This window comes from Dermacentor albipictus, chromosome 1 (assembly GCF_038994185.2).
Source record: "Dermacentor albipictus isolate Rhodes 1998 colony chromosome 1, USDA_Dalb.pri_finalv2, whole genome shotgun sequence".
Taxonomy (NCBI): domain Eukaryota; kingdom Metazoa; phylum Arthropoda; class Arachnida; order Ixodida; family Ixodidae; genus Dermacentor; species Dermacentor albipictus.
The window spans coordinates 393,223,572-393,249,538 of NC_091821.1; the positions used below are offsets into that span (position 1 = coordinate 393,223,572).

The 25,967-nt window shown below is 45.8% G+C and overlaps 1 protein-coding gene across 1 annotated transcript in view; it reads left to right on the forward strand.

The window, feature by feature from the left end:
• The window catches only part of LOC135913748 (guanine nucleotide exchange factor DBS-like), a 286,399-nt gene that overhangs the window by 83,158 nt on the left and 177,274 nt on the right, over positions 1-25,967 (forward strand). The gene's annotated exons all lie outside the window — the stretch shown is intronic.

Genomic DNA, 25,967 nt, shown 5'->3' on the forward strand with positions numbered 1-25,967 from the left:
TCATTGTCTGCGCTAATACCTTTTGAGCCTCCCGGAAGAGAAGTCGCACTTTGCTGTTTCTTTGTTCACTGTATGTATGTAGGTAAAAGAAGATGAGTCTAACTTGCTTGTCAACTACTATAAATGTCATTTGCGCCTGCTCCAAAAATTATCCGATGCCCGTAACCAAAACTGCGTTCCGAGAACTGCTAATTGCCATTTTTGTTCTCGCATTTTCGCTGGCGCCGCCAACGACACTGATTTCTTTCGTTTCTATCCCTCTCAGTGTCACCATTCATGAACGGCAATAAAATGCTGATTAAATCGTTTGAAGAAGGTGGCCCGGGCCCGCAGGCAGTAGTCACTCTCGTTATCGAGTTTTTTTTTCCCCGTTCTACTCAAAGCGCCTTCGATACAAAGTGCGCCATGAATATGCATGAGCGGAGACGTAGTCATTCGTCTTGGCCGGGCTTTGATGCGAGCGCTCGCGAGCCTGATCCGACATACCGCCCGCATAGTACTGGCCGTAGCTGATGCGGCCCATGATGTATTCAAAATCAATGCTTGTTAGCATTCCGGCGTGCTGCGCTGCGGGACGAAGTTTCGACGAAACATATATATATATATATAGAATAGAATAACGTAAGAAGAAAGTGGTACGCAAATTCAGCTATCTACCAGAGACCAACGCCAGTCAGTAAAGCAGAGGTAAAACAGAAGTTGACTTTTTTCACCTCTGTTTCGCGTTTTCTTCTTACTACGTTTTCTTCTCCACTACTTCTACATTACTTCTGTTTTACTTCTGCTTTGCTCTACACAAGTAAAGCATAAAAAGAAACAGAAACATGGGCTGTGAAATGAAGTGAAGAAAACTGTAATAAGAGGAGAACGCAAAACAGAAGTGAAAATAAGTTTTTCTTCTGCGTAGCGTACCGAAAGGAAACAGGAACGGCAGGGAAAGATAGAAAAACCGTAAAGAGTGCAAGCGGGAGAGTAGCATAAAGTGAATGGAAACAGCCTTTCCTGGGCGCTGTGACTTTTTCATTTTTTTTTCATTTAATTCTTTGTTCCAATTGCGTTCTCCTCTCTCCCGACTTCCGCGCTGGACGATATTGATAGAAGTCTTTGCATTCGCCGCTGCTACCGTCAGCGTAGCGGTAAACAATGCGCGGAGCGGCGCCGCATAGCGGGCGTGAATGCTGATTTCGCGCCGCTTCGAAATTCGTGTGTCGTTTCTTCTCACTCGATACGGTAATCTGTGTTGCTTTCGCGTTTCTTTTTCTTTTTTTTGTCCCCCCCCCCCCTCTGCTGAAAACGAATAGCGCTCTAGAGAGCATGTGTTGTTTCGGCTTTGTTTGTGCACCTGCTTTTGCTGGATGACAAGGAAACGAAAAGAACACGAATCCAAGCGCACGCGGCTTTATACAGCTGAGTCCGCATTCCCGTCGATGAGAGCAAAGTTCTCGCCGTCATTGCACATATTTGTTTGTTTATTGAGAACGCGTCTGTATGCTTTTATTGAACGGCGATAATTGCTCACGTCATGCGCTTTTTGTGTGTGTGTGTGTAGAGAGACTGCAACGATCGCGCTCTATAGGAATTGAAAAGGGGAACAGCGGAATAATTTGGGGAGCTGGCGGCGACCCTGAGGTTTCGAGATGTAATTTCGCTCGTTTCGCGCAAAGAGGGTGATGGGATTGAATTTAAACGAGACAAAAATAAACGCTTGAAAAAAAAAAAACGCTAGCACCGAAGCGATGCGAAAGCGTTACGTCCATTTATCTCCAATTTCCTGCAAGCCCTTTCTGCTAGCTTCTAAGTTAGTTTTGATAGCTGTAGTTCCCTATCAAGCTCAGATTACGCGACGTTTTACAATGTTTCAGAGCGGCTCCGTCGCTTAACAAGGAACAGGGGCTATCAGAAATCATTCCTGTCCTTGCGTAAAATCACCGGTTATCAAATGAAGAAAAAAATTCAGACAGAAGTTTCGAATGAGCCCACGTCTTAGTGCAGCAACCCGTTCCCCTTATAGCACCATGTATGCAGCTCCTGGCTTGCTCGTTTGTTATTGCATTGCTGAATGAGGTGTTAGCATTTTATGAACGCACATTGCGTTTAATAGCGATAGCCTCATATAAATAAAACGGCCTGTTGCCTGAAGAAACATTGAAGAAAAAAAAAGGACGATAATGGAGCGAGAAGAACCATTGATTCAACGAAATTGTCTATGCTAGGACGTCGTCTTGCTGTACTTTAGCGTTTGCTTTCGAAAATCATGAAGGCGCGCTCACCAAAAAGTAATGGTTCTTATTCTCGTTTCCCTATGTTTTTGTAAATGTACTGTGAAATGCTATATGAGCGAAAGAAAAAAAATAGTTCCCCGTTTTGTTGATGGAAGCCGACGAGAAATGCGAAGCTAGCTTCCGTCTTCTTTCTCGGTTCCTAGACGTTAGCTAAAGAATCCATTTCCTGCGCGAAAACCGAGTACGGAGTTTGTGCGCACATTACAGGTGTGTTAGTGAACATGTTAGAAACTTTGGCCTCGCCTTCCAGCCTGTTAATACAGGCTATAGCTCTGAAATCAATTTCAATTTTAAGATGTTTCGCGTAGCACCAACTTCACGGCTCACGTAATTGACCTTCATAAAAGGCGGTTTTGCTTTAGCATACGTCAGCTCGAGGGGTTTATACCACGATGTGCATATCATTTCGTGAGCGTGGGTGTCCTATGACATCGCTGTGAAAAATGTGGGCTTCTTACTTTTGATACCGCTTGCAACGCTTCCCTTACGACACAATCCCCCCGTTCCATTTCGATGATTCGTCGGCCCATTTTCGGCCATTTGATAAAGTAGAAAAAAAGAAAGCTTACAGCACCATTGGATATCCACGCTATTTTATGACATGCGACCTTTTTTTCTTTAATCTAAGGCACCGGTATGCTACACGGAACGCCCACGATTAAAATATATGGTGTGCTCTAAAGCCATTCGAGGTTACATCAGATGCACTGTGCTCGTAACTTACGCAAGGTGTGTTTCCGTGTGTATTTTTTTTCTTTCGTGTAATACATATGTGGTCGGATCACTTTGAATACCTTTTTTTTTTCCACTGAGCTATTCTACCACTACACGCACCTTAAACTGTATGTACAGTAAGTTTATGCGCAATAATGATGGCCGAGAATTCTTTACAAACGGCTTTAGCTTACTCCACCGTCGCCGCTTCAAAGTAATAGCAATATCATTTACCAGAGGAGGAAGTGGAAACAAAACTTGTGCCAAAGTAGCGGTGATCTATGAAAGAGGCAGGTACAGGGAAAAGATAGAGGGAGAGAGATAAAACGAGTAATCCGGATTGCCCATCCTATTTGACAGCGGGGAGAGCATCCTTTATTCTTTCGATGTATTAATTTTTTTCTTGTCCCAGCCAATCTATCACTCTGGGACGGGTCAGCAACTCGGCTTCTCCTTAGGACAATCACAAAAGCGGTGGTGCACGCTTTACAGGGGCAGGCCTCGCGCACGCCGAAGGATTTACCGAGCGCATAGCGATGGCTTCTTTTTCGTTCTCTCTCGCTGCAACGTTCCCCCTTTTCGCCTTATGCAAGCTGCGCTGCAAGAAAACAAAAATAAATGAAAAAGTCTGATATATTCTTTTTGGAGGCGCACAATCGTAGCGCGGTTCGCAACTCAAGTTATATTGGAAGGTTGAAGTCAATGAGTGTTAAGGGTTTTGTCCGAGTCAGGTTAAAGCGTCACTAAAGAAAAGTATTAAGTCAAGATGGATGGACAGAGCATTCGTCTAAAAGTCTTTCATCGTTCTCTGCATGCCAGTATATCAAGTTCTAGCCTAGGAAATTTCCGTCGAAGGTCCCGACGCCGCTGCTTTTCAATTTTAATCACCCGCGCCAAAACGGAGGACTTGACGTCACCGTGGCCGCCCTCTATGCTGTTGTTATGTCTTCCGTAGGCTATTTATTCAGCTCTATATACGAAGCGTACTGCTTGGCAGGTGTAGGTGTTCAGGTTGCTTGAGTCGCTCTGTGGCTATGCTTGATTTCAGGTTACCAGTTACGGTCACTTGAGCCTCCGCTGCTGGACCCGGCTGGGTGGTCAATTGCCAAACGTTGTCACCTCGGCCGCCGGCCATTGTAGAAAGTGAAAAGCGATGCTGTTCGTAGTTGATGGATCGTGGCCGCTCTCTGTTAATGAGAGGTGCTGACGTCACACATAAGAGGTAGCACAGTCGACAACAGGGGTCGTATTCTGGAACGACCTACTTCGGCGATACTATTGCCGAAGTGGATCGTTTCAGAATATGGCCCCAGATGGCACCATTCCGATTTTCTGTTTCCCTCATTTTCTCGCTTACAAAAGTTCTGTTTTCATCGCGAGCGAGAAATTCGTCATTACAGAAGCATAAGTTTTCGATCCAGCTCTAGTTAACATATGCCTTAGCTTAGCGTGTCCGTACCTGCAAGCGTATGTTGCTGGAGGTTTAGATTTTGTGACTTTCGGTCACGTGTAGGATTGGCAGACTCACACGTTTATGAAAGTGCACCCGTTTCTCCTGCTTTAACAGACGTTATCTTTTGTGTGACCATTAACATTAGTAATATTTCGCTGTTTAATTTCGACTTAGATGACAGGCCTTTACGTCTCCATACTGCATACATTGTATTGAGAAACTACGGCAGTATTTCAGTTCATTTCAACCGCAGGATAATGAATCAATATATTTTATTATGTTCCCCCCTATAAAACAGGTAAAGGTATTGTGCATGCTTGTGTTCCGGTTTTTCTTATGGCGCTAAAACCACTAATGATTTGTATATAGTAATAATTTGATAGTATGACTCAGGTCATAAAAAAAAATGTTTAATATATTTACATAACTTGCACACAGAGAGAATATCACGGGGTACCTAACTAAGCGCACACTCGCCATGGCCATGATACTGCACGGCTGTTTAAAGAAAGCTATGGTGCATGGCTGCTGAAGTGGGATTATCAAACAATTAATTTACTAGCTATTTGCTACCGACCAACCCATTAGAAATAGTCACGTGAAATCAGCGTAATGTAACAATTTCACTCCATTTCTATTCCCTTTGATGCCTTTTCTAATACCATTTGCAGACTTTATGTGCACCTGCAATTGCATACACAGCTGTAACATTTTCTCTCCCTCCTTTATCTATTTTGTTCCTTTTATTTATTTATTTTTTATTTATCTCGCTCTTTCTCTTTCTCAGAGGCGAGTGAGCGCTAGCGTTCTCCAATAAACATTAGATAGTATGGTTTAAGGTGCCGAAGCAACATAGTTGGTCGTAGTGAAGAACTCCGGATTAATCTGGACCACTTGGAGTTGTTTAAAGGGCTCCTAACGCATGGTACACGAGCGTTTTCTTTTTGTATTCCGCCCTCATAGGATAGCGGGATTCGTGCCCAAGAATGGAGCTCGAAACCCGTGTTCAGACCCCGTGACGTCGACACCATAGCCACTGATGTACCGCGGTGGGTGTCATGCCGTGATAGCTTGTCGTGCCAGTGACGGAACAAATACTGAAACTCCTCAAGGAAGTCAACGTAAAAGCCGAATATGCCGCGGTTAGAAAACCTAGCGGTCACAGGAGCCAGGTTAGTGGTTGTTTCGGTTTGCTCACGTGAAGTGCGAAAAAAGCGTCATTAGATTATTCGAAGCTTTTATCGGCGTAAAGGGTAAAAAAGCGTCTGTAAATGACGTGAAGTCGGATAGGCGTGAGCATGTCAGTCGGTAGACTCGGCATCGCGATTTTCAATCCAGCGCAGTTGGTATAGAACGCCCCCCCCCCCCCCCCCCCCTTCATCTTCTAATGCGGTAGCTCTCCCGCCTCTCGCAGTTCGATTAGACAGGCTTCGAAATGGTTTTCTTGGGCGTGCATCGCCACCGTGTCATCGTGACGTCAAGGAAGAAACGCGTCAGAGAGAGAGAGAGAGAGAGAGAGAGAGAGAGAGAGAGAGGTCACCGACTGGCACGTCGTGCCTCGCCCTATCACCGTTATGCGCAGTTCTCGAAGTTTGGTTCCCGGACGTCAATTGATCTGCGCGCTCTGCTAGCTTGTGTGTGCGTTTGCTTGTTTTGTGTCCCGCCTCTACCTGCCCCGCTTCTTACGTTATTTTTTGTTGCTTGTCCAAAATTTGCATGCTGTGAACGAACATTCCGCGCGAAAGTTTAGACCTCCTTATCAACGACCTTATAGCTGCCTGGCGCGTCGAACAAACTTTGGACGTTGAAGTGCGATAAAAGTTTCTGAATTCTATGTGCTAAAATAACTCGCTAACGTTGCTCCCTTTCTTTTTATACTTGAAATGGTAGTTGTATAGTCCAGCCGATTATTTTCGTAATACAATTTTTTGTTAAAAGCGTATTGCCCGCAGGGTTTTCAAACTTTGGCACGGGCCATTTAAGTAGTAGCCAGTAAGATGCTGCATCACAGGATGTTATTAAGCTCTACAGTGAAGAACCCGCGACTGTCTGAATACAAGCTTTGTGTGTGCGCGTACGCGTTCACGTGCAGCTGTGTGTCCGTAGGCGTGTGCAGTCATGCGCGTGTGTTTGTCGCAGTGGTCAATGGTGCCTCGTCACGAGCACAATACGTTATTCTTAACCGCTCTAATCCAATCCAATCCAATCGAATTATGACGTTGAACAGCCCGAAGCAACTCTGACGCTATGAGGTACGCCGTAGCGGGGGCGTCCGGATTAATTCTTTAGACTACCTAGGTTTCTCTAACGTGCGTATAAATCTAGGTACACGATGGTTTTAGCATTCAGTCCTCATTGAAACACGGCAAACAAACAAACCAACACACAAGCACTTCGCACGCAAGGCTGTAACGTATGAGCATACGGATTTGTTCAATTATTATTTTTCTTTTTGACAAAAGCATCCTTGTACATTCTTCACTGCACTCGTCAATAATACGAAGCAGTGTAACATTGCGCAGCGATCGTAAGGAATAAATATGCGAGTGTGCGCAATATCTTACATTCTTCCGCTGTAAGCGGCACACAATAGAAAATATAAAGGACTTTCCGAAAAAAATATATTTATATACAGAAATGACAGCTTGCGAGGGAAACTAGCAAACGCTATTGTTACGCCAGTTTTGTTTCTAACTTTATTCTGGCCTCGTCATTCTACAGCTTAACTGAAGATAAGGAAAAAGGCTGTTTCTGAGTAGCACCTGCCCTTAAGTGCGAGCCACTGCGATCCAGCTCGCTGAAAGCACTCAGTGAGGGAAATGGGTTCAGTAAATAAAGAAGGGCTCAGCTTCGCATCACATCCCTTAGATAGTTATCCGGATACATGTACGCTCATGGTCATAACCGATCACAGCTGCTATTGTAATGCCACAATATTACGAGCGTTATTATCGTTTTACCAAGCGGAACTGATGGGGTCCGTAAGTCTGCTAAAAGAGGTCACAATCTGTCAAGTACGGCTTTTATTGGCCTTTACTTAATACATGGACGTGACGCTTTTCCTGGAGCTGATACGGTGACTTAAGCGATACTTAACGCCCACATCGATAATTGTCCACGCTTTAGGTCGGCTCGCAAGTGACGCCTGGGAATGGCCAGGTGTGTATAAAGCTGCGAAGACAAAAAAAAAAAGGCCGGATTGTTACGCGTATTGAAAACGACGTCATTGGCACCATACCTACAGCAGAATAAAACGCGTGTGGGGCAGCTCTAACTTAACGAATCGCCGAGCTATAATTCGCCTGCTTAAAGAAAAAAGTAAAATGAAAGAAAGTATAAGAGTGATTAGAAGGCAATAGGCTAATAGGAAGGCGTTATTACGCTTTCAGGCACACATGTTTCTTCGAGGAAACCATCAGTGACCTGCTAATCACTTGCTGGAAGCAGTCTTTTCTTTCCGCTTCAGGGAGCCAAAGCCATTATTTGAAAAGAAACAAATTTTCGAATCCTATAAATGGCAGTCGTTGTGGCCAGCTTCCACTGACAAAATTTTCCGGGCTCTTCGTGTCTCGGCCTTTTACTTCGAATGGTATCGCGCTTCTCGTATTTTAGAAAAGCCGATGCAGTTTCCCGATTAGCTCGCTTTTCACGATGGAACATCGCCTTGCGGGAAAATGGAAGTGCCGCCTTATGTTCCTCGTTCGGTAATACGCTTCGTCCGATGTCCAGCTTATTTTGTGCAAGTCGGACAAACACACACACAAGATAGATAGATAGATAGATAGATAGATAGATAGATAGATAGATAGATAGATAGATAGATAGATAGATAGATAGATAGATAGATAGATAGATAGATAGATAGATAGATAGATAGATAGATAGATAGATAGATAGATAAAAAGGAAAATAATATATTTTTTTCTCTTCTTTATGTCAACCAACCAGTCAATCAATATTTATTGATTTATTTACTTACTTATTTATTTATTTCACCAAATATATACATAACAGAAAAAGGGAAACGGCGAAATAGCTGCAGATGCTGCAGCTTGACGAAGTCACCATACAATAGCGCCGCGTTCCTGACTTAGTAGTCAGCCTTTTATTGAATGGGTGCGATGTCTTCGAAAGGTGACTTTCGAACAGAATGACCGATTATTGACACTAACTTTAAAGTCTTGATACTGAATGTGGCCACGTTTATTTAGATGATAATCAAGATGAATGTGAATGAACTTGCCCAGTTAACATCATTGCTGGTCTTTGACAAATAGTCAATATAACACCATTATTAAGGCCGGCTTTTAAGTCGTGAGGCTTACAGTGGAACGTTATCGTGGGTGGCCAGCGCTCTCCAAGTGCACTAGAAAATTGCTGAGCGTATCACGTTAAATAAGGCAAAAGGAAAATATGTTCTCAAATTCTCCTACGTAATAAGACCCACTTGACCATTCACGTCCTAATGAATATTTTGTAATACTTTCACACATACTGCGACACAGAAAAAAAGCGAAAATAGACCTAAGGAAAATAACAGCAATGTATTTTACAAACAAGCAATCAACGGCAGCTGTCCAATATTCTTAATTTTGTATGGGTATGTCTCTAAAGTCACTAAAGATTATGAATATCCCTGCTTGGTTTTCGCGTATAGTATTGCGGGGTCCAGGAACAGGGAATATATTTGCTCAAAGGCTTAAAAATGAACTAAACAAAAGACGTTGGGTCACATTCGCCGAACTTTGACATCAACCCCTGCAGAAACAAGATTATTAGTGTATAAGACGTTGGCCCGCCTGATAGTGGGATATGCTTTGGCAGTTTGGGATTCCCATAAGCAATGCGATATAAGTTTTCAGAAGCAGCCTAAAGAAAAGCCGCTAAGTTCATCATTCTGTCAATGATACGGCAGTGACTTCTCGCCAGCTGTACTTTTAAACATTTATTGAATCACCTTTCTGACAGCAGCTGCATTACGCTTGCTAAACAGTAAATTACCGCAACTCATCGTCCTCCTAACGCCTTTTTTTCACACGTTCTTAAATGTTTAAGTACAACTTTCTTTCCTGCGTAGAGTTTAACATGAGATACTAATACCCGGTTAATATTCGCTCATAGCCTTTAACCCAGTTCTTATAACCCAGTGGAGTTATTACGTTATTACATTTTTTTTTCTGGCACTGTTGACGAAAGTCGCTGTTGAAGTTTCTGCATGACACGAAACAAGACGAGCCGCTCTAGTAGGGAAACCGTCTAATGTACATAAGCATTCAAACCTTCTCATCATCATCCTTCCCATCACTTTCTTTCCCCTTCCCTCTTTACCGGTACAGAGTAGTAGACTAGAGCGCACTAGCTCATGTTGATCTCTCTGTCGTTCCTGCCAATGAAATTTCTCTCTCTGGAACTGATATATCTCTTATCTACTGGTCTTTATGCACACGTATTCACATTTTGTCTGTTCTTTCCCCAACTCTATACGATAACCCACGCGGACAGTTGTATGTATGTATGTATGTATGTATGTATGTATGTATGTATGTATGTATGTATGTATGTATGTATGTATGTATGTATGTATGTATGTATGTATGTATGTATGTATGTATGTATGTATGTATGTATGTATGTATGTATGTATGTATGTATGTATGTATGTATGTATGTATGTATGTATGTATGTATGTATGTATGTATGTATGTATGTATGTATGTATGTATGTATGTATGTATGTATGTATGTATGTATGTATGTATGTATGTATGTATGTATGTATGTATGTATGTATGTATGTATGTATGTATGTATGTATGTATGTATGTATGTATGTATGTATGTATGTATGTATGTATGTATGTATGTATGTATGTATGTATGTATGTATGTATGTATGTATGTATGTATGTATGTACGTACGTACGTACGTACGTACGTACGTACGTACGTACGTATGTATGTATGTATGTATGTATGTATGTATGTATGTATGTATGTATGTATGTATGTATGTATGTATGTATGTATGTATGTATGTATGTATGTATGTATAAATAAATAAATTAATTAATCTGAGTTTGATGGAGCATGTATATTACGGCGCCTTTGTGGACAGGACACATAAAGAATACACAGAGGACAATCGCCGAACATCAGCTCCACTTCAGCGAGTCTCCTAAGCGCTAAATAAGTCTGAGGTAGTGCAAGGCTAGGATACAACGTCAAAGAATGTGGCGCATCCAGCATCATCGTCGCAACTTTCTGAGCAGCATAGAAAATAAGGCTTCGAATGCACCAACGCGTCATTACACGTTGCATTACTCTACACTCCTGCAGTAAAGTTCGCCGAGCCCAGCCACAGCGGGTGCAGCGCGAATGCTGCAGTACTATGTAAAGGCTCGCGAATACCGAAACACGTATATAGACGCATACTGCAGACGTCATGCCGAAGTGACGCACAGAACATGGCAGAGAGACTGCTGTCCTGACCTCATATTTCGCGTAATGTCTTCGTTATCTCGTATTTTTCTTTTCCCTTCGAACTCCAGCTTTTCCCTGCTTTATCATCCTCACCGCACGCTGGAGCCGTACGGAGCGGGGAGAGCTTCCGCCTTATCATGGTGATTCACGGCAGCATTTCACGCGCCTCGAATTAGGAACACGGGGCGAGCCCTAAAAACGAGCCTCGGAGAGGAGAGTAGGGCTCTCTAGAGTCTAGAGAGAAGGGGAAGTGTATATATATAGATATATAATAGAAGTGGTGATGGGTGTTAAAGAATGACCGCAAAGGGCGGGCCAACCCTTTCTTCTCGGCCTGGCGACGGCACCAAGACGGGTAACGCCCTGCCCTGGCCTCCGCGAGGGCCGCACTGGGATCTTCAATAACGGGCGGGTCTTAGCACAGACGCCTCTTCTTTCATCCGCTCTATTGCCGCGGCCTATCCGTTTATCACGTGCAACAAACTTCTGCTCTCTCTCTCTCTCTCTCTGTCTCGTTTCTTCCATATTCCTTTTTTTTTCTTTTTTTTCTTTCTTTTTTTTTAGCGGCTCATCATCCTTGTCCCTTCCCATGCTCTGCGGTGGGCGCCGTTCTCACAGCGTTATTAGATATTTTCGGCGGGTTTATGGCACGACTATGTTTTCGTCTACTTTGATCTCAGAGCTGGCGCCAGCCTCAGAAATCCCGCCCAAGTTTCTGTATGCTTGGCAACTCACCGGTTTTCTAATTCGTAAACTGCAATATTTGCGCAATGTGATCAGCTAACGAGTTTATTAAATACGCTTTAACAATTAGTCACTCGTGCCTTTAATAAGTCGGCATGACTTTAATGCGTCATCCGCGCCGTGGTGTTGGTAAGGGCTGTTGTATATCGCTGCTAAGCGTGAGGTTGCGGTATTGAATCCCGGCGGCGGCGGTGGCCGCATTTCTATGGGGGCACTACAAATAAATAAATAAATAAATAAATAAATAAATAAATAAATAAATAAATAAATAAATAAATAAATAAATAAATAAATAAATAAATAAATAAACCGTGAATTGGCTGCACGTTAAAAAACCCCGGGTGGTCAAAATTAACCTAGGTCCACACCCCCTTCGACGTGCCTCATAATCATATAGTTTATTTTGGCACGTAGTACCCCAGAATACGATTAATTTAAGTTGTGTGCGTGCGTGCGTGTCAGCTAGCGTTAGCCAAGTTGTTAAAGAAAGAACATTAAGAGATCTCGGTGCAAGGTACGATTTAAGGACCTACGATGACGACTGAAAACTATATATATATATATATATATATATATATATATATATATATATATATATATATATATATATATATATATATATATATATATATATATATATATATATATATATGTGTGTGTGTGTGTGTGTGTGTGTAAAATAGTGTAACTGACGGCTGCGTGCTCCATACCACCGTCAGGTACACTTCGCTCCCCGAGAAACCAGGACGTATGTCGAGTGATCACCTGAACAACACTTTGCAATGTGGTGAACGCGCTGTAAATCTAATGCCGACGCATTTCTTTCGCATTTACCGCTAAATCACCATTTAAATTTTCAATTTATTATGCAAGTAGTGTCCGGTTCTTCGAGTATTCGATATATTAGATAAACTGCGCTTCGTCCGTTTCCTTTCTTTTTATCCTGTCTCTTGCGCTGTTACTCGATTACTAGAGAAACGGCTATTTAGCATGGTCTGGGCGATCGCATTGCAACAGACCAAGCTTGTTATCCCTTTTCTGCTCCTCTCTGAACTCGGCTGTCTCACTCCCTCGCCCTGTGTCTGCGCGCGTGTGTCTATTTGCTTGTGTACGCGAAGGAGCGCATGACAGGAGCTGGGAACTTGGCGAATATGTTATGACGCGAAGCGTGTTCTGCCCAAGCTGTTTTCCTGGCAAACGCAGATACCCAGGCAACGGCTACATGTTCAGCGCTAAAACAGAGTGCGGGATGTCATGTTGTCGGAGTCAGCGTTGCGAGATGCAGATGCGGAGGCTTAAGACTTTATTAGCGGAGCAGAAAAACAAAAGGGAAAGCTGACTTTATTATAATAATAAACGAAACCGTTCGGACTTAAGAAACGGGAGCTGTTTTAACAAAGCGTGTTGTTCGTAAGTGCTCATAATCATTGGCCGGCCGGCCTTCGCTAATGATATGTTCAGCATTAGGATTGGCTTGAATTTTCTCTTACGAATAGTTCTATTGTGAGAGCCTTTTCAGGAATACGGACCCGAAAGTACTATACCTCGGATTACGTCCTGGGTGACGTCCACTGAGAGAGAGAGAGAGAGAGAAAACATTTATTTGGATCATTGAGGTCGTTGCTCTTAAGGTCGACTGGGGGGTGTCCTCGTTCCAGGACTCCACTGGCCATGGCTGCTCGACGTACTTGCTGGACGAGAGCTGCTTGTCCCGCCAAGGTATCGCCGGTCAGCTGAGAAAATGCTCTCATACGCAAGAGTACTTCTGAGAATGTGGACTCCGTGTCATTAGGGGAGACTTGCATATTAGGTAAACTTCAACAGGCCATAATTTAAACAAAATACTTTTGAGCGATGGATCCCTGGACGCTTGTACTCCGCGAAGCGTGACAGCTATCAAGCGCCCTCGTCAGCTCGACAACGTCGATTGGGAGTGTTCACATAAACGAGGTTTCCTTTCGTGGTGCTTTCTGTGTGATTGATTCCGGCAGCGTCACCAACGTCATGCAAACAGTTTCGCGAGCTTCCTTTGCGCTTAGGGTTTGTGGGGACGCTCGACACTCTTGCGCCCTGTTAGGTTGTTTTCCCCACCAGCGTGCTCCGCGGGATCGTTCTGCGAAAGGCTTCCCGAGCTGGACGAACACGATCGTTCCAATGCGCCACTGTTCGCTCGACTGGAGACGCAAACGATTAGGCATTTGGTGTTCAGCACGTGGGCCAACATATACGAATGCTCGATAGCCTGTGGCCCTGAGCTGGACTTCCTCGATTCGTCAGCGCCCATTAGTATGTTCTGTTCGCAGTAATTCGGCGGGCCAGATTGGTGTATAAAAGGCGGAAGAAGTGCCCCTTTTCTTCGTTCGCACTACTGTGTTGTCGTTCATTTCTGCCCAAGAGCTCGTTTGAGACTTCACAAGCTAGGGCCGAAGTGCGCTAAATATCTACAGCGGAGGCGCACTGGCTAAGGAGAAATGACGAAGCGTCTTGAAGCCATCATTTCTACCTTAGAAATAATCACAGTGAAAAGAATAAAACTTCGTCATTGCGGTCTTCGTAGAAATTCATTTTATGTAGACAACTTCTCACTAACTTTTGGAACAAGTTTCTCTACTCCTCCTGCCGCTCTGCCTGCAACGACCCATTAATGGCGGAACTAGCTGCGATGTCCGCTGCATGTGACTCCGTCATTAAGCCACCTTTTGCAGCCTTCATGCATCACACTGCTTACGTAGACTCGCAGGCCTGCGCCCGGCTGGACTCGCGCAATGTTGCTGTCCACTCGATATACGCCGCGTTCGATGCGAACCCCCTACGAGGCTGGCCACACTGTCCGCCTCGCATGAATACCAGGTCACGCTGGGGTCGCTGGAAATCGAATGGCCGCCACTGTCTGGCAAGGGACCTTCTTTCCTGCCTCTCAGAGACTCGGCCACGGGCGCCTGAGGACTCATACCCCGTCGAACCGGACACAGTCCTGGCAGAGGCCGAAGGCGTCTCGAAGGGCCGCGCGCCGGGAAAATCCTCCCAGAAACTCCTACGCCTCTGCCAGCGATGTTTACCCGTGCTGAAGCCACACGCCTGCGGCGCATTGTCACGGAGACAGCAGTGACACCAGCACTCCGCGCGAGGGTGCGCCTTCAGGCCTGGCAATGAGTCACTTGTCGTTCCTGTCCAGGGAACCAGCTGCTGGATCACTGACATATACTGCGGGGCTGCTCGGCTCTTCCTTGCACCGCAGAAGAGCGATAGCCACCCTCCCGCCTACTCTGAGGCCTCAGGATTGGGACGCCTGACGCCTTCTTACTAGTCCCACCGAGAGCAGGCGCCTCATATTGCAGTCATTACTTCGATTTCTACAATACTAAAGAATGGTCAATAATATCTGAACTGACTTCCCCCTTCGTCCCTCCCCCAGCCCTGATGGATCCACTTCCACGGGGCAGAAAATTTTTATGGTTATTTTAACAAACGTTTTAACAACAACAGCTCTCGTTATTGCGTGGCCCTGCCTCGCATGTATGAATGCTTTAGAACCAGTCGACTACGTCAGCTTTCATAACCAGCCGCTCGGAATAGATCTTATTAGTCCTGCCGGCCTTGTCTTTTATTATTATGGCCGACATGCGCATATTGAAATATGTCCCCGCAGGCCGAGTTTTAATTCAATAAGCTGCTCAACAATTAGGTCACTTTTTTTTAGTTGCTGTTACGTATGAACCTTCCGTACAACTGCAATAAATATAAAAATTATTGTTCTCTTGCTGGAGGACCAACTTTTCTTAAAGTATTTTTCTTCTTCCCCGTTTCGTTCATCGATTAGTCCCCTTTTCACTTTCGCCGAGCGCCTCCCAATTTAATGTCTCCGGGGGAGCTGCTCGTTTCCTGCGACGCGCCCGCTTCTCTCTATCTCAGGCTGGCCAACTTGCTCTTTTCTCCTTACTTCTTTTAACTCCATTTTTTTTCTTTGCTTCATCCTATCGCGCCAGGTTATCTGCGCCTTCCGCGGCGTCATAATGTCGGCCCATCCTCCTCCGTGGTCGCGCCCACGCCTGTTGAGCGCTTTATTTAGAAACGACCGCGCCTGCTTCCCTCGCCGAGGCCGAATATTCAGACCACGATGGCGTACCGCTAATAGCGTGCAGTACAGTGAAAGCTGCAACTCGGGTATGTGGCATCAACCATGGTGTGAAGCCAGCTGATACTTCTTTAAGACATTGCTGTTAATGATCAGAAAGACGAATGTACAAAGCAAAGCTAAAGGTGTGATCCGCGCTTGCGCCAAACCTGTGCTGCAAAGGCTGCCGGGAAGTGATACACTCTCACTCTTCGCGAGCTTTGTCTTATACATACATTGCTCCCTATATCACCAGGAAGTGGGAAAGTTGGAAATATTGCTGGAGAGGTTCTCTAGGTATTCAGAAACAGTATTTGTCGAGATGACGCAACAGCAGATCTGCGTCAGTGCTCTGATCAAACAGATTAAAAAATAAAGAATTAGGTATATTTATTTATTTATTTATTTATTAATAATACCCTCAGGGCCATTACGGCCTGAGGGTATTACGTATATAGGCAACCGAGACTCCCACTCAAAGAATCCAACCCATACGCGGATTCTGCCCTTGGGAAAGGCTTCCTGCAATTTATCTGAGCGCTACCGGCATGAAGCGGTAGGTTGAAACACGCATTTAATACTACTTCAGGCATTGGGGCCATGATTACCGCCTTCATTGTTTCGACGTTATAATACAAAGATTTCGGTAACAATGATAACCTCCCTCCAACTTTTGCATTTCCTCAGAACTAGTTTGGTGACTTGATATTTAGGTGGTTCGAGTTGTCAATTACTTCGTCCTTGCGCCGCTATTTTCTGGCCCCCTTCGTTAGCTCAGTTTTGTAGAAATATGGTCCCGTAATCTTGGCGGTGTTTAATTAGATGATGTGACCAAGACGGAGTAAATGTTCAGCTGCAAATTTTTCTTTCTGAGGAACCTGTTTTCTTTGTATATTCATACTACCTTCAAGATGATACCAAATTTATCTTTCATATTCATGTGGGCGTACGTTTTGACTAACAATCACCATATTCAACACACACAGCATCGCTCACTCATATAAGGTTCCCCACATTTTTTTACCCTTACTTGACGGTAGCCAGGCAGGTGCTCTGGTTAACGTTCCTATCTCTCCTCTGATGTTATCTCTCTATTTCTACCTCCAAATATCTTTGCGCACGGAAGTGCGTCACGACCGTCAGCAGCAAATGAATAGCCAGCTCTTTGAAAAAGTTTATCGAAGCAGCTGATAAGCAATCACCGGATGTGTATCCGAGATATTTCTATAGACTGAATTGACAACCCGTTGTCAGTGGTTTGTCAATTCAAAAAGGTTGTCGACGAACATGTTGACAATCTTTTCCGGTAGAAGCGAGGGTATACTTCATACAAAGGTTCTAGGTACCGTCTAAATTGGTCTTTTGTTGGTTGGCAAAGCTTTTCTATTCCCATGAATCCTAGTAGATGACAGTGGGTTGGCGTGAAATCCTATATAAAGAATAGGTGATCAGGCACCACATAAGCTGAGGGAAAGGGGGGGGGGAGAAAGGTGCCAGCCAGTCACATAATACGATGAGCTTTGCGAATTCGGCGCCCGGAAAAGTGTTCGCATAAAGGTCCTACGCTAGAATTTTCTTGGCACGACCGAATTTCAGCCAATCCTGATGCCGGACATATTATTAGCGAATACGTCCAGCCAATGGCAATAGCGCGCGCACGAACCAAAAGTTTTGTTGGAATTCGGCCCCCATGGTTCGCTTTCGCCGAATCGGGCGTCTGGAGTACTGCACGGTATTACAGCGGCAATCTGCAGATGGCGGAGGGAGCCCTCTCCGGCAACCCGCGAGGAATTCCCGGCCAGAACAATGCACGAGTCCCGTCCTTGAAGGAACCGAGAAGAAGGTACGACGGCTGAGGCACGTGGAAATGACTCGCCCAGCATACTTCTACTTGGCCGCAGATTCGCAAGGCATGCCTGCCAGTGACATGCCATCCTGATCTTGCTGCTCGTTCTCTTCGCTTGCTCTAGACGTCAGCCCGAGAAGACTCTGAAATCCACTAGAGTAACCATGTAGGTAACAAGCGGAGCGGAGAGAGAGAGAGGAGGGGGGGGGGGGGGGTGCGCAGCTATGCGTGCCGCTAAGTTGGGAGGGGGTATTGCGGTGTCGCGGGGGCGTCTACTAAGGTGAAAACTTTCGCTGCCATCGGGTCAAGAATGCGGGAATGCCGAAAGGTCGCGCGGGCAATCGTGCAGTGCGACAATGGAGGCAGCGGTGGACTTGACGCGGTTCTAACAACGAAAGTGCGTTAGTCCAATTCGCCCGTACCCAGGTGTGTGAACCGGCTACGCTCATCTGCGTTTCTTTGTCTTCGCATAAAATCTGCCACGGCGCCGGCACAGAAGAGCAATAACATCTGACGATGCCCGTGCTCGGGATGCCGAAAACTTTTGCTCGTTAGCAAAGTCATAGGTGCTGACATTTTTTCGAACTCCTCGGTTGTAAAAAAGAAATATAAATGAATGTGAGGGAATCCCGCGCTACAAAAGGTATGGCAGGCTTAAAGCCAACTAAATATAAAATGATAGGGTTGAAAAAACGTTGAACGTCAGCTTAGCATAAGCATAAAAAGATGAAGGCGAAAGCCTGCGCGTTCACGAGACATTCATTAAATTACTTGGCATTCTTATTCGAATGCGTTGTTATTTACGATTACTTGTTTTCACTCACGAAAGGTCGTACATTCGAAAGTCTTAATAACTCTATCTTAATTAACTGTGCCTTTATTAACTTCGCCTTAATTAACACCAAATGTCTAGGGTTCGTCTGCCACCAAAGATCGTGGGTTTCACTCTCACCAAAAGGTGAATGATTCGACACCCATCAAAGATCGTGTGTTCGAATTACCTCATTAGCGCCATCATAATTAACTGTGCCTTAATTAACTTCGACTTAATTCGCACCAAATGTCGTGGGTTTGACCATAAATAGTGGCACCATCAATTTTGGTGCCATTGAATTTTGTCCCCACAAAAGGTCTAGGGTTTGAGTGCCTTAATTGCCTTGGCCTTAATTAACAGCAAAGGTCATCGGTTCGACTTTCACCAATGGGTGAGGGTTCGACCATTCATGGTGGCACCATCACTTTTGGTGCCATTGAATTTTGGTGCCAAAACGCCGGACGGTCATTTTTTTGATAACGCCGGACAACGGATTTTTTTTAGCCATGAGCCACTTAAGGCCTTTGTAACACAAATCGCAAAGGAAGAAACAAATAAACAGTGGGTAGTTCTTGGTTAAGAAAGCTAGATATATTAAGGAACCTAATGAAAGTGTGAAGCATTTGGCAAGGAGAACGTCGTCTTTCGGCCATAAGCTATATTAGGGAATCTTTTGTTTGATATATCAGGAAATGAGGGAAGAGAGTGAACAGAAAAAAGATTGTAAATACAGGAGAAAATACGTGCGTGCTGGAGTTTATTCAAAGACCCTTTCATGGTGACGTCATCGGGGCATCCTTACGCACTTTGTCATCACGAGGAATGTGTTCGGGGCGTATGTTCGGTGCTGGAGTCAGCGAACCTAAATCTCAGTGCAACGACCCCCGAGGCTAAGCTAACAGCCGGAATTCGTTCCATTTGATTGCATTCCCACGTGATGTGGTATAACGTGGTGGAAAGTAAATAACCCAAGCGGCGGAACAATGGGAGGGTCTGCTCACCAGCAGCGAGATCACAGCCCAACGGGAAATTGTGCAGCACGCCTGCGAGGCAGCAAGACTCAGCGGTACCCTGGAATAGGGGCGCCGACCTTGTGAAGCGGCCAGGGCTCAAGACATGAGGACACCGGCCCATCGCCAATCTCTCTGAAATATAGAGCAATAAAGTTTTGCCATTCCATTCCATTTGATTGCCATACCAAGAGATGTCGACGTAGGCGCCGAAAGTACAACCGAAACACCCGTTTCGCTTTGTAAAAACGCGAGTGGAATCCCAAGCCGAACAACGTATTTCATTTCAGCCGAGAACGGAAACCGCTTCAACTGAGACGTTGATCAGAGTACGCGTACGCACATGCCCGGCACGCTTCGGTGTCTCAACCGCCTCGAATGTAATGTAGCTCAGCATAAAACCGCGTGATTGATACCTGGCCGCGTCCGCCACCTAGTTCATTCAATAGGTCCGAATGGGGAAATGGCTCCGTGCCGAGGATAGGGCTCATGTGAATGACTATCAGGTAATCACACTCACTCCGTCTATCGACACTCAGTATCTGCATGTATCTCAATATTTCTCGTAGCCCAACTGCGACCCGCGAAACCCAAGCAGTGAATTCAACTGGCACTATAGCATTATTGCCATGCTGCTGCTAAGAATTTTAATTGTAATTTATTGAGCGGCGAAGTAGCCTGCGGTTTTTCGTGGGCCACGGTTTCAGCTTTTACTGTCGATTTCATGAACACACTCATCTGTATACCTGCTCTAACTTACGTGTACTTATGTTACTTGCGAAATTTTATCACGCGAATATTTTTTCTTTCCTTTAAAGCTCTCATGACTCCTGACGTTTTTTCTGGTGCAAGAAAGAGGGAATAATAAGCACGCACACTGACACGTATTTGTGTCTTTTTTGGCCATTTCTTCCACGTGCACATTTTTTTTTTTTCCTCCAGTGCGCGCGCGCTAAGCAACACGAATGACACAGAAGCGCGCTCCGAGACTTGGGATCCGAAACTTGCAGACAATGCTGGAGTGAGTCGAAATAGGGTGGCATTTGTTAGAGAGAAAGAAGAAAAGAAATAATAGAAAGGATATAAGAAAACAAGCAGGCGAGGGCGGGATGAAACGTTTCTCTTTTTGAGCAGTCGCGGCGAAAGAACGCGGGTTTCGGACAATTTGCTTGGAGACGTAAACACCACCCAGGCCTGCTTTTCTTTTCGGCCAGCAGCACACCCTCCGCTGAGAACAATCGCCCTTCGACGCCCAAACTTGGACCATCTGTCAAAAGCCTCTGAAAATGCTGCTGCTGCTGCGGCGGCGGCGGGGGCGGCGGCTCGAACGCTTGCGCAGAGCAGAGCGATGGGAGCGCAAGAGTTGCCGCTTTTGTCGCAGTGAAGGCGTCGCGGACCGACGACTGGAGGGCGGGTATGGATTTCTGGGACAAGCACGGGAGAGGAGGCGATGTTAACGGTCGTTGGAAGCATTCACATTCCCGCCCCTCCACCCCGCCCTCTCCTCCCAACCACCACACCACACGCTGGCAGAGAGAATACACGAGAATCACAAGAACCACGTGGGTTCATAAAATGCGTTGACAACGTGGTGGAATCAATCAATCAATCAATCAATCAATCAATCAATCAATCAATCAATCAATCAATCAATCAATCAATCAATCAATCAATCAATCAATCAATCAATCAATCAATCAATCAATCAATCAATCAATCAATCAATCAATCGATCATATTAGCGTTTCAGATCCGTTGCATAGTGTGAGAAAGTCGAACGAACAGGTAGCAGTAGTAGAAAAAGTCAAGGGCACTATCCTACGTGGAGGAATGCGAAAACATTACGACTTCTTCGCGATGACGACTCGTTTTACGAAAGGTAATGATATTGTTTTCACGTTGTCTTGTATCAATTATCGCACCACGTGCCTCGGCCTCCATTCGTGTGCTTGCGTGAACGTTCAAAGGAATCGGGCGCAGCTACTGAGTGAGAAGTCCAAGTCGAAAATTGGACCATTGGAGCGCACGACAGAACTCACCGAAATCACCGCACCGACTGGAACCGGGCCAGTGCGGTCAGCGCCTTCGCAGAGGAAGGGACAATATGGGAACGCTGACATGAAGAGCGGCATCGGAGCCAGCTGTGGAAGAAGATGACGACGAATGCGCGGGTTGTGGCACGAGCGCGTTTCTGTGAACACGTGACGTTTTGTACATCTCCGGCCGTGCCACTGGCTTTTCCGCTTCATGAGCCATATGATGCGTTCGCATCAATAAATTTTATTTATCAAACCAGTAAGGCGACGTCTTCACCCTAGGCGGGCGGCGTCCTTAGCCTAGGACACCGAGGGGCCTGGATATCCGCCACGCCCTGTCCACCAGGCTCGCCTAGTCCTCAGGGTCGGGGCTGACCAGCCGGGCCTCCCACTGCTCGGCGGTTGGTTCCTTGGACCTCAGTGTGGTCACATTCCGACACCATGTAGTAGAGGGTGCCGGACACCTTGCAGTGCTTGCATTCCTCGTTGTAGCTCGTTGGGAGCATTCTGTTTATTACCATGGTATGTGGAAAGAAGTTGGTCTGATGTCTCCTGAAGCCAACCGCTTCGTCTGTAGTCAGCCTAGGGTGCGGTGGAGGATAGCGCCTTCGGTTGAGTCGGCAGTGTGCGAGTATGTCCGAGTATACTTCATGAGGACGGCGTCCGGGTGACTTATGTACGATACATGGAATCGTGGAAAATTATTAGAGTTGTCAAGTGTTCTTTCACTTGATGCTACTCCACGCGTTTGAGACAAGAAAACATTTCGAAAGAAAAGATAGACTGTCAACAGCGCGCACACACAACAAGACGTTTAAAAGATGTGATCATTGAACTTCACTCTTCCTGGCGGAACTCCACACAGACAAACCGAAAAAAAAGACGATTTCGTATATGCAGTAACAGTCGTTTATGAGGGCCGCGATATTGCGTGTACAGCGAGCAGTGCCACCTCTTATCGGTACTGTGCGCAATATGTGTTTCATACCAACCGTGTGTTGTTTCCGACTATTCTCTGACTTCTACCATCGACCGATGGTAGAAGTTAAGAAATAACTGGTCGATTGATCAATCAATAAATCAAGAAGCTCTCAGTTCTAATGTATTATATGCTTCGCCTCGAACTTTCAATTGTGTCTCGTGGAATGAAAGGGGTGACGTATGATGCGAATAAACAATGCGGCGCAGTGCTTCACGTGTTCCTATGAGCGCGTGCTGTCGATCAGCTCAGCTCAACAGTCGATTCCATTACATCTGTTTTAACAGTCGATTCCATTACATTATTGAGCAGCATGTTACAGTAGTTCGACCGCATGTCCTTCTCGGCGCATTAATTTTTTTTTTACTGCAGTAGTGCGTTTCCCAAGGGCGACGGAGTAGACTAAGGAAATGCACATCCCAGAGGTCACATTTTTTTATTGTTTTTTTATGTTATAAAGTTCATGCAGCATCGAGCGTTTTCAGAAACGCGCTGCATTGTTTGATGCATATCGGAGATAGTACATTGAGATGACACGCGCGCACACGCACATAAATGTTATTGTGTTTTAGTGCAAGCAAGGAACAAATAGTAATGTTAGGCAAAGTGGCTTGCTGGCTCTTTAATTGGCATTTAAAGCGCACAGTGGGGCCAGTAGAAGCCGTAGTTGGGCTGTAATGGCTCCTATCTAGTGGATCTACTGACGTCGGCATTCGGTATGTCCAACGCAAACTGCCTATGTAAATTTAAGCCCCATTTCGTGAGAGTCGGAGGCAGACGTTTACGCCGTGCTCGTAAGATAACGAGCACCTATTTCGAACAGTAAAAGAAAGAAATCGACTCAACTCTACATAGTAACAACAGCCGGATGGTTTTCTTTATAGTAAACGTCTTCATCGCTGCGTGCCGTTCAGTTATCGTAGGTCCCACGAGAAACGAAATATGAATATGTGAAATGACCACAAGAAGGTCACATCTTTAAAACGTGCTCCGCCTCTTTTGAGTAGCTTTTGAAACAGGCCAGGGAAAAGCATTTAGGCTGCGTAATGGCAATTACTGCCGCCATTCACGTGATGTCTTCAGTTTGTTGCGGCTAGCGAGTTAACACGAAAAGGTATTCTGGCTCGTAATGACCCTCCCGCCGCAGTTTTCCAGGCCAAGGAGTTAGATTTGCACCCGAACGAGACATAACGCGAAGAAACCAGTCATGCGCTGTACAGTACGTTCTATCAGTGCGCTGTTTGACCAGGCTTATTCCTTCTTACAGCCTTGACATCCTCCTTCGTGGACTTGACCCTCTTGTTGCTTTTGTTGCCTGTCACAGTGCGACGTCAAAACAAGCAAGCTAGCGAAACAAAGGGTATACAGCTGGGGGCGTAACAATCGTGGTCGCCGGCGGCGCGGTTGATAGCTTCGCGTTGCCCAGCGACGAAATTGTCGGCCGGCAGTAATCACTAATGTCATCGCAATCTCATTGTCGGAGGGTCCATGAGCAGTAACGGCAGAGCCACTCCCCTTTACCTAATCCTCTCATGACCGTCAAGCCCTGTGGGAGGGAGCGGCGGCAGAGAGAGAGAGAGAGAGAGACAGAGAGAGAGAGAGAGAGAGAGAGAGAGAGAGAGAGAGAGAGAGAGAGAGAGAGATGCTCCACTGTGTAGTACAGCGTCCCCGATGTCGTGTTCAAGATTGTATCCAATCGCGCGCGAGCAAACAGAAGAACAACGTTTGACAAGGTCACGGCGCATACTCATCACGTGTATTCCGAAGAACGGGGTGCGCGATACTTGCCTTTCTTCTTCATTTTTGTTGTTGTAGTTGTTGTTGTCGTTGCTGGTTCCTTCGTTTATTTCACGGGCGGCGATATCGAACGAAGCACCGCAGCGTGTCTCCTTCCCCGGCGGGCACTCGTCTTTCCGCCAGTGTTTGCGTCGTGACTGGTATATGCCCCCCCCCCCCCCCACCCATCTTCTCGTCTCCCCTTCCTTTTGTGCCGGCGCGTGCGACCGCAGCATCCACTGTGGTTCCGTTCATTGGCTCGCTAGCGACCTCATCCGAGGATGCGTGGTTGCATCCGACCTCCCTCGAGGCTCCTCCGGCTGACCCGAGCAGCATCCGAGGGGACCGCGCTCGACTACGCTTCCTCAGCCTTTTCCCATACGTTTCCTGATCCTCTCAATCCTATCGCACCTACGGTTTTCCTTTGATCCAGTTTCCTTTTTCTTTGCGCCGTGTATGCTTCCACTATGACAGGCAGTCGTATACTGTAGTTCGGCATCAATAAAATGAAGGCGGCCAAAACAAGAGATTGCGGGAGAAGACTGCCAACGAACGCCGGGCGCACCTCGTTTGCTTCGAAACCCCCGGCCCTGGCGTTCCTGGTGGCTCTGACCAGGGTACGATAATACGTAGTGCGGGCTCGGTATTGATCGATCGATTTATTTGATGATGTTGGATATGTCGGAAGCCTTGGTCGCCCGCTTTTCCCCAACATTTTATTGTCTATTGAGTACACAGAAACAACGTGAAGTTAGTGAGCGAAATCAGAACATACGCACGCACAGTCGCACAAGAACGAGCTCTTAGAGTCATCGTGCCTGAATCGACGAGCAATGCAGGCTAGTGAGCACCACAATACGTTTGGTGCGATGGGCTCGATATGACCCGCGGTAAAGGAGAACGGGTCTGTGAAAGAAAAAGAAGAAGGAGTGGCATTATTAATTGTGTTTTCTTGAGGAGTGGTATTCTGGGTGATGCTTCTATATCATCGGTGCTGTAAGTCCACATCTAGGAGGACGGCACGGGCGAAATCGACAATTGGACGAGGACGAGATTTATATTGGTTTGGAGGCGAATCCCCAAGAAACTTGGATCGCAAGTGGCCCGAACGCCGACGTGCATGAAAAAGCCGAAATTACTATAAGCGCGAAACAGCGTTGGCCATCTGTCCGTCCGTCCCCTTCGGTTACGTCGATGACGTCATCGCCAAGTCATCGCCGTCATCTTGTAATCGTCCTCGTCAGGCCATCTTCCAACCCTCAATTCAACCCTCAGGCGAAAAGAAAAAAAAATGTGCCCTACGCAACTCGAATTCCAGCTCATTCCCCTACGGCAACGTGTGGTTGAATGCTGGACGCGCTGACGACTGTGCTTTTTCTTTTTTTCTTTATTTTGATATATGATGTTTAGAATATGTGTACGTTTCTTTATGTGGTGCAGGCTACTCGATTTCCCATATAAATACATCTAATTAAGGCCACAGCAACAGAAAAAAAATTGCAAAACACAGCCTCAATATTAGACAAACTCGTATAATCAGCTCGAACGCACTTAACGTTAAAATCAAGTAACATAGATATGTGAAACGTACTCAGTCTTAAGAACACCGTTGTCACGAAACTTTGCCACCTGACAATTTTCGCGGGTTTTCGCGCTCTATGCAAACTCCGATAGCTGTGACGTCTCCTTCATGTATTTAGGAGGCCACAGCTTGTCAC